This window comes from Chinchilla lanigera, unplaced genomic scaffold (assembly GCF_000276665.1).
Source record: "Chinchilla lanigera isolate Chin_1 unplaced genomic scaffold, ChiLan1.0 scaffold00012, whole genome shotgun sequence".
Lineage (NCBI taxonomy): Eukaryota > Metazoa > Chordata > Mammalia > Rodentia > Chinchillidae > Chinchilla > Chinchilla lanigera.
In genome coordinates this window covers 7,028,672-7,038,862 of record NW_004955413.1, presented here as the reverse complement: position 1 = coordinate 7,038,862, position 10,191 = coordinate 7,028,672, and positions in this window count along the sequence as shown.

Genomic DNA, 10,191 nt, shown 5'->3' with positions numbered 1-10,191 from the left:
TTGTGAGTTTGAGACCAGCCTGGGCTACAAAGTGAGCTCAAGGCCAGCCTGAACTGCATAGTGAGACCCTGTCTCAAAAAGACAAAAAAAAAAAAAATTACCAGAAATATTTTGTCAATCTTATCTGTAACTCTAATACAATTTTATTGAGTTGTGCATGGTGGCCCATGTCTATAATCTGAGCACCAGGGAAGGCTGAGCCAGGAGGATTGTCTGAGTCCAGCCTGAACAACTTAGCAATATCCCATCTCAAAGTAAAAAGTAAAAAGGGACTGGGGATGTAGCTCAGTGTGAAGGCTCTGGGCTCAATCCCCAGTACCGCACACACACAAACCTGTTAAAACAAGCAGGAGTTGAAACCTTTCCTTATTGTGCAATTTCTTACCCCATTTGTTTCAAATCCATGCATTACAAATGTACATATATATCCTAAGCATATATATTCTGAATATGTATGTTCCAAATATGTGTATAAATATTCTATGATATATATTCCAAATATGTGTATGATTACACCTTAAATATATACTTGGGAGAGACTGTAGTGCTTTTAAGCTATAATTTAAGGAGAGAAATCAGTTAACAGAAGAGCATAATCAAGGAGATTTTGGATGTATCTTTGGAAGGAATTAAATACCCTGTAGAAATACAGAGAAAGTAAAATGTAAACCAACTTCCTTTCTCTTCAGGTGAGGAGGGGCTGGATATGTGTCCTGGATTTATAAAAGCTTTTCAATGCAATAGGTGGCAGCCAAGACTCAAGTGAAACCAGCTGTAGACCCTGTCCTGGGAACTAGTCCTGCCCCGGCAAATAAGAACAGTCTACATTTTTCTTACATTGTTCTGAGGCTCCTTGTACAAAAGACAGTGACCACAAAGATGATGTGGATCACTGTTGTACCTCTCCGCGTGACCTAAGGTACACACACCTTTCTGGTGGTCTTGCCATTTTCAATCCACGTTCACAATCGACAACAGAGGGAGCAGCAGGCGACACCACCCTCATCATTCTCCCACTGCCGGGTACTGAATGACAGACAGAAAGGAAGCGACGCTCTGCCCATGCATGATAATATTAGCAGTTTTCTAAGGGAACAACTGGATTTGCAAAGTGCGTGGTCTCTGCTGTCCTGGTGGGGCTTTTGGACCAGTAGGGGATCCTCAAAGTGTCTTTAGAGTATGGAAGAACCTAAGGGTATCCTGGGGCATTTTCAGAACACACATACCTCAATTTGGTCACCAAAATGCCAGGAGATGATTCACCAAGTTCACATACTGTACAGGTTGGTTGTTTTGTTTTGTGATATACTTGGTGTTATTTTAATCTTTCATTCTCTATTTATCTGATCTTTTATATTTATTTTGTGTATATATATGGAAACAACCCAAACCATTGGTATTTACTTACCTGCCTAAGTCAAAGCACATAGTAGATTAGTGAGATCAATGGGAACCATTCCTTGTGATGTCAACTGCGGTGTGAGGACCATTTATATCTGTGTAATTTGAAACTCATTAAATATTTAATGAAGTCTGTGTTTGGCACAGACAGCCCTGGAATATGGCATTAAAATATCCAATCAGGGCTGGGGATTTAGCTCAGCGGCACAGCGCTTGCCTGACAAGAGCAAGGTTGTAAGTTCAATTCCCGGTACCAGAAACCAAACAAAACAAAACAAAAAAGTAAATATCCAATCATATGGATATTAATTTGTATGAATCTAAAGAACAAAAAGATTAAAAAATTTTTCTAACTTTTCACTTTGGTTCTAGGGATTGAAACCAGGTCTTCTGCAATGAGCTGTATCCTCAGACCTTTTTATGTTTTATCTTGTGTCAGAGTCTTGTTAAGTCATTGCCTTGGTTACTTTTCTCTTGTGTTTTTTCTTCTTTTTTTTTTTTTGTCTTTTTGAGACAGAGTCTCACTGTGCAGTTCAGGCTGACCTTGAGCTCACTTTGTAGCCCAGGCTGGTCTCGAACTCACAATGATCCTCCTGCCTCAGCCTCCTGAGTGCTGGGATTACAGGCATATGCCACCATGACCAGCTAACATTTCTCTTGTTGCTGAGACAAAATACATGACACCCAAAATTAAGGAAAGAAAGGTTTATTTAGTTCACAGTCTGTGGAGGTTTCAGTCCATACTCAGCTGGCTCCAAGGCAGAGTGGCACAGGGCAGAGGGCAACAGTTCATGGTGGCAGAAGATAGCAAAAGCAGCAAGAGTGAAAGGGAGGAGTGGCGCCACAAACAACCTCTTCTCTCCCTTACATTGTAAGCAGGCTGCCCCCCACCCAGGGGGTGTGTAGCATTCACATAATCTCCATACTCTGCTCTTGCACAGGCTCAGGATGAATACAAAGTAAGCACCTGGCTCCCTGCTGAGTCACATAGTTAACCTTCTAAATTCCTCAAATTGACACAATGAACAACCTCCCAGAAGGGTAAGGGCATGTTCTTTTCACCTCAAGATGCAGAACTGCTGAGTCACTTAGCCAAACCTGGAGACTCCCCAAGTTGACACAATGTATCAACCGTAACAGTCATTAAATTGCCCAGGCTGGGTTTGAATTTACCTATCTCAGCCTCCTAGAGTGCCGGGATTACAGGGGTGCACCACCACACCTGGCTATGATTAGTTCTAACCATGGGAAAGAAGGAAATCCGGAAAAAGAAATTCTTTCTGTTCTCGAAATTCTCAAAGAAGACATTTCAAACTAACATAATTCTCTCTATATAAGACATTCACAATCGCATATTTCTGGATGAAAAAGCAGAAAAGAAAAAGGGAAAATCGTATTTAGTAAAAGTTAGTGGCCAAGCTTTGCAAATAGCTCAGCATTATACTATGTGGCCCAAGACCTGAGTTTGATGTACTTTTCTCTGAAGCTATCTTTCCGATTTTGTTTTACTGAACCTGTTAGGTCACAGGGTGCTGCACTCCTTTAGCACTGAAGAGAAAGCAGCCATACTGCTTTGTCTCCTATTTGGAGACAAGACTGCTTTGTCTCCTATTTGGCCTTGAACCTGGCGGGTCTTCACCTTGAAGTTTAAAGGGTCGCTTGATGAGAATCCTAGCAAAAGGTTTTGTTAGATCACTTTAGGTGCTTATTAGATTAGAATGCTTTCTTGTTTGCAATTTTTAAAGACTTATTTCTAGAGAATTTATTTTTAAAATTTTTTAGTACATATTTGCAGCACACAATGATTATATTCATCATGGGAATTGGTACATGTGCATAACACAACTTAATGCTTTTTACATCCAGTTCCCCTCTCTTCCTTCCACTTCCCTGTTAACTACTTTCTATCAACTTGAACTATGTATTTTGGCTATCAACATTTATTTGGAGCCCAGGTTGGGTAATTTAGTGACTTAGATTCTTTCTCAAAATAAAAAAATAAAAAAAGGCTGGACATATAGCTCAGTGTAAAAGCCCTGGGTTCAATCCCCAGGAGTATGAAAACAAGACAAAAAAATGAAAACAAAACCCCAAATAACATATCTCCTTAGTATTCGGATGAGTATTATCAAAAAGACAAAGATGGGGCTGGGGATTTAGCTCAGCGGCAAAGCGCCTGCCTGGCAAGCGCAAGGTCATGAGTTCGGTTCCTGGTACCAGAGAAAAACCAAAAAAAAAAAAAGACAAAGATACGTGTTAGCTAAACATATGGACAAAAGGGTCCTATTGGTCATCGTCACACTTTTTTTTTCTGATACTGAAAATTCAACCCAGGGCCTTTGCACTGAGCTCCATCCCATCCCTTCTTGGATCTTATAATTTTGAGTCAGGGTCTTGCTGAGATGCTAAATTGCCCAGAATGGGCTTGAATTTGTAATCTTCCTGCCTCAGCCTCCCACAGCCATGGGATTGCAGGCATATGCCAGCACACCTGGCAGTCTTCTTAGCTTTTGCCAATCTTGTGGTTGATTGGATCATTCTATTGTTGTCTCATATACATTTCCCTGAAATCTAATTAGGTTGAGCATCTCTTGATGTTTAATGGCCACATGACTTTACCATTTATATGAAATTCCTGTGGTATGTCTTTGGCTCATTTTTTTCATTTCATTGCCTTTTTTCTCTTAATGATTTGTAAAAAGTCACATAGAAGTTGAGGTTACTAAATATTAAATATATGTGTTAAAATATTGCTTCTGTTTTGTGTCTTCTTTTTTCACATGTTAGTGCGTAACTTGATGTTCTGTTATACATGAACATTGGGAAATGATTACCACAATCAAGCCATCAACACATCCGTCACCTTGCATTGCTAACTTTGATTTTATGGTAAGAACACAATATTTACTCTCAGCAAATGTCAGGTACAGTGTTCAGTACGAAATCTTGTTATTGGGGATTGAATGGGCATGTACGGCAAGTGCCTTGCCATAGAGCCACACCCCCAGGCCCCAAATCCTGTCATCTGGCTTTTTGAAGTATACACTGCTCTATTTATTGGGATTTTGATAGATATTGAACCGTAGATTGCCTTGGGTAGTATGCAGTGTTTTTAAACCTCCGTCTTCCCTTACTAAGCATGAAAATGCATTCTCCAAAGATGAAAAGTGGGATTCTGAAAGGCTCCTGCTAAAGGCAAGCGTTATAGTGTAAAAGCATCTTGTCCTGTGAACATGATGGTCACCAAGAGTCCCTCTCTGGGCTCTGGAAGGTTTTAGCCCCGCCTGGCTTCCTCCCTCTTTCTAAGTTCTCTCCATCACCACCGCAGACAGGGATCTGGGACAGGGCATCCCTACCTGAAAAAGAGGGGACAAAGGCCCCAAAGGCAAGCTCATCGGAAATCCCTTTTGCCTTGTGCTGTCTGTGCACCGTGGACGGTTCCAGCCGCCCGAGCTCTGCCTTCTCCTGGCGCAAGGCTCTAAGTTTAGGCTAGGATGTTGCCAGGATGCTATTTGTAAAAAGAACTTGCTTATTGTTTCCAAGTAGCCTCCAAATTGGGAGGTCACGCACCCCTTGGAACAGCTCAGGCTGGGTGGAAGCTCCCGTCTAGTGGGGAGGAAGCTGCCTCTGGCTGGGAGGAGGGGTTTTAAAATTCCTTTGAGGACAGCCAATTTGTTGGCATCTAACTGTTCGTAACAACCTCTTACTATGCCTTTATTTCTATAGCATCAGGTGCAGTGTCTCTTCAGTTATTCGTTTGTTGTCTTTGTTTTCTCTTAGTTTAGGTAAAGTTTTGTCATTTTTTAACTTTTCAAAAAATCAACTTAGTTTCATTGATTTTTCTATTGTATTTCTATTATCTTATTTTCTTATTTTATCTTTCTAGTTTGTATTGCTTCCTGCCTTCAATAACTTTGGACTTATGTCATTTCCCCCTAGTTCCTTGAGGTGGAAAGTTAAGTTATCTTTGAGGTAGACAGTTAAAGTTGCTTATTTGAGAGTTTCTTTCATTTTAATATGGGTTTTTTTCACTTAAACTTGTCTCATAGTACTTTCACTATATTGACATGTTTTCTGGATTTTTTTGACCCATTGATTGTTCAAAAGCATGTTAATTTCCACATAATTTAATTTTTTTCCATTTTCCTTTAGCTTTTGCTCTTTAGATTCATTCTGATGTAGATGAAAAGGGGTCTGATTTTAGTTTTTTTCCCCCTTTGGTTTTTGAGACAGGGTCTCACTATGCAGTCCAGTCAAGACTAGCTTCGAACTCACAAGGTAGCCCAGGCTGGCCTTGAACTCTCATTGATCCTCCTGCCTCAGCCTCCTGAGTGCTGGGACTACAGGCGTATAACACCATACCAGGCAATTTTAGTATTTTTAAATCTGTTAAACTGGTTTTGTGACCTAAGATGTGACCTACCCTGGGCAGTGGTTTGTGTACATTTGCGCAGAGAGCAGAGAGTATTTTCTACTGCCGCTGAGTGGAGTGGCAGTGTATCTGTTTGATGCCTTTGGTCAGTCATGGTCAAATGGTCAAATGGTCAAATGGTCAAATCTTCTCTTTGCTGATTTTCTGTCTGGTTGAAGTTCTGTTAAAACTTCTTAACAGAAACTCTGTGCTTTTACTTCTACCCTTTAAGTTATATATTCCACAATTTGTATCTATTTGTGTTATATATCCATTAACAGATTTCAGTTATAGGTATGATTTAAATACATTTAATTTCAAATTTATTTACCCATCAAGAAACTCACTTATCCACTACCATTACAATAATGCAATAGTCTATATTTGTCTATGTATTTATCTCTATGAGTCTTTTAAAGTTATGTCGCTGTTCAGCATCTTTTCTTTTCAATTTGAAGGACTTTTTTTAGTTAGTCTCTTGCTCTCTCTGTTTTTCCCTCTGGTATCCAGGGCCGTAGTACTGAACTACATCAGTAGCCATTTTTATTTTTATTTTTATTTGAGATGAATCTCACTAAGTCACTAAGTTGCCCAGGCTGGCTTGACCTCGTGCTCCTCCTGTCTCAGCCTCCTAGAGTGCTGGAATTATAGGCATGCACCACCACAACTGGCCCTTCAGTATTTCTTATAAGGCAGGAGGAGGAATAAATGACTCCATGTTTGTTTTTCTGGGAAAATCTGTCTGTGGTTTTTGAAGGATAGTTTTGCTGGTCAGTATCTCAGATTAGCAGCAGGTAGTTTTGCTTTTTTTGTTTTTCTTTTGTTTTTTAGCACTTTGAATATATTACCCCACTCCCTCTAGCCTGCAAGGTTTCACTAGTCTTTTTTACTTACGAGTGTGTCCTCATCATATCTAAGCAATTATTTTTCACTCAAAACATCAGTACAGTCTGTTTTTCTTATTTCTAGTAGTGAAGAATGAATACTACATCAAGCCACACACTTCATAATGACCTCTCTCTAGCATGCAGCCCTGGCCATGGTACTTGTTTCCCTGCCCTTCTTGGGGAATGGAGGGGATGTCTGCCTTGGTCACAGCTTCCACTTAGTTTGATGACTGTCATTTGCCAACTTTCAGTAGAAAATGAAGCATACACACACAAAAGAAAAGAAAGCATAAAATATAGAGATTAAATACCCTGAGGCAGAATGCCCAGGCAATCTCTTGAGGGTCAGGCACTCTTCAGTAGTATGGAAAGAGAAAGCAACACAACTTAGAGGACACTAAGAAGCAAAGACATTTCTAGACAGTTTGGATTCAGCCAGGAAAGCTGGAAGTTCTCTTGTGATCACTTATTAAATATGCTAGTTTCTCCTTTTCTATCTCTCACTCTGACTCTTATCTCTCTCACAAACATCATAGCTAACTGATTTGGAAAACTGTGACCACTATGGAATTTCTGATTAGAGAAGTGAATATAAACAGGTAAGCCTTTAAGAAGGAAAGGTTGTGACTAATAAGTACATACAGGCAAACCTATATATACAGAAAATTATGTATATAGGAGCTGGTGATCCAGCATCTCATCCCTTTGAAATCCAGGTGTATTTTACCCTTTGTTTGTCTAGCACTCATCAGCTCTGATTTCTTGACTGCCAAATTTCTCACCAAGCTATGTGACTGTCAGATGATGTTTTTGTCAATTGAATTTTATTTTTTAATTGAATATAAGTGATAAACAATATCTCTTTTTTTCATTATTTTAAAGAGTAAAAGAAGGATAACATAGTAATGGGGAGCTTACCAAATTATAGACAAAGTGATAGGAAATTATCAATGGTTGTTGTTTTACATATTGTTATCTACAAGAGAGTTTCTCAGGAAAACAAATAGACAAATAATAGTGAGCTATAGACAAAAGTGGTAGATCATTATCAATGGTTGTTGTACTATACTTTGGTATCTTCAAAGTGGTTTCTAAAGAAAGTAAATAGAGCTATACATGAGTGACCAATTGAATATTCATTGACAATTCTCAATGGTTGTTGTAGGAAACACATAGTAATAAACATACATCCATTTACAAAATAACATAGGAACAATACAAACATTACAGAGTTATGGACAGATTAGTAGGAAAATATCAATGGCTGCTGTAATACATGGTGGTATCTTCAAAGTGGTTTCTCAGGAAGACAGAGATACACAAGAAAGATTGAACAAGTAGTTACAGCTTAAAGGTTGTGAAAAATAGTGTATTACCTCCTCACCAGTGACTCCTTTCACTGAGGTTTGATGGCTGGAAGGAAGGCCAGGATTGAAAAGAAGGACCGAGAGACTTGCACCTGTGTCTAGCAACAGGCTGTTTTCTTTTTCCTCTATAGTCACGATTACCTGGGGCTCCTCTGTGGAGATGACAGTCTGGCCAGAGGGAGAAGGCAGAGTATGCCCTGGGCCCCCTCATTCCTGTTAGACTAACTGGTAGGATGGGTCTGAGCTCTGGGGCCTCTGCTTCAGAGGGCAGACCAATCTCCAGTGGTCATCTTTGCATTCAGGGCATGGCCCAGGGGGCTTCTTAGGGCAGGTCCTCTTGAGATGGCCTGGCTTTTAGCAGTGGTAGCAGATGAATGTAGTCATTGAGTTCTTCTTGGGACCCCAAAAATCAGACTGAGGTTCTGTTTCTCCTAGTGCTGCAGCAAAAGCAGCTGCTTTTTCTTAGTCTCTTTGTTTTCTGTCCTTGTTTTCCTCCTCATCACGGCTATAGAATACTGAGGAGGCAATTCTTACTAACATCTCAAGTGAACACTATCTCTTTAATGTTTGGGGATGCATATACATGGTGAAATCATTCCATTCAACTCATTAAAGTGGTTATAGCTTCACATACTTATAGCAATTCTTAATTTCCTCCACTGGAAAACATTTTGTAATAGCACAAGCCAAAAAATACTATGAGATGTTGTTTGATTTTTGGATGTCTTATAATGATAAGTAAGATGATTTGCATTTTTAATGTTTCAAGCTCAAAAACATGAAAGAATTTAGGGAGGACTCAAAGTATGGGATTCAACATTGGGCTTTTTGTTATACTCAAAAGTAGAAAATAAATATAAAGCAAAATGTGCTGTTACATGCTTTGTGTTTGAAGAACAATGGCTAGATATTGCTAGTCTCTTTGAGAAAGAAGCAAAGAAGAAATAAAATGCAAATTAAAATGCATCAGAATTATAAAAGAGAGCGACCAGGAATAGTGTATTGTATAATGTAGTGGGTAAAGGATGGATTTTTCCTGGGGTAAATGGACCCCATAGGTTTATGTACAGGACCTATTAGACAAATACAGTTTATACTTCAGTTGATTTAAATGTAACATTGGAGAGATAATAGAACCTATTTTGAAAGCTTATCAGAATTAGATTAAATAATAGATTAGCTAAAAGGACTTAGATCATACATTGGATATATAACTCAGGCTTACTAAGAGTTAATTATAAAATATTGGCTATTTTGACATTTTATTCAACCTTCATATGCTCAAGGTTGGGCATATGAACACTGAAAGTAAGGTCATGGCTCCTATTATTTCTAAGGTGAAAGCAAAATTACATTCGGAACAAAGGTCTGTAATTAAGGAATTACAGTAAAGGTCAATTACCAGGTGAAAGCAGGAAAATGTCACAACCTCATGGAGCCAGGTGGGATTAAGGCTTGAAACAAGTTAAATATTGGATGATGGGAAGGAATGTGCCGAGTGTTAGCAGGAACAAAGCTTAAAGTTGAACTTATAATTAACACCAGAGATCTGAAGCTGGCAAAAGCAGAAGAAGAAGCAGGAAGTTGAGGGAAAAGCAAAGTGTGGGGTGGTCCTCTAAATCTACTGGACCACAGCCTGCTGGCAAATGTCTTCATTTTTGTCAATACTTTTTAATATACATGAACATCATAGTCAATTTGAGTCTATTATGTCAGTGTGCCCACCCAGTTACTCAGACTGGAGTCTTTTTCCTATTCTCTCTTATTTTCTAACTCTGCCTAATAAATCTGCCTATGCCACCCACACACACACACACACACACACACACACACACAAATCATTATGAAACAAATGATACAGAAAGAGAAAAAAGTCTAACTGGCCTCTGTCACAGTTTCATATCCATGAAAATAGCCTATAAAGTTTTTGTCAATAATTTCAGATATTTTTGGACACTAATATCTGTTTCACTCATTCATATCCATGAAAATGAAAATATTACTGTAGTTGTAATACATAGAAATGGGAAAGACCAACCTTTGTTTATGTTTAATAATATAGATTACAATATTGCATGTCTCTATTTGTTTTCTTGAGAAACCAGTTTGAAGATATCAATATGTA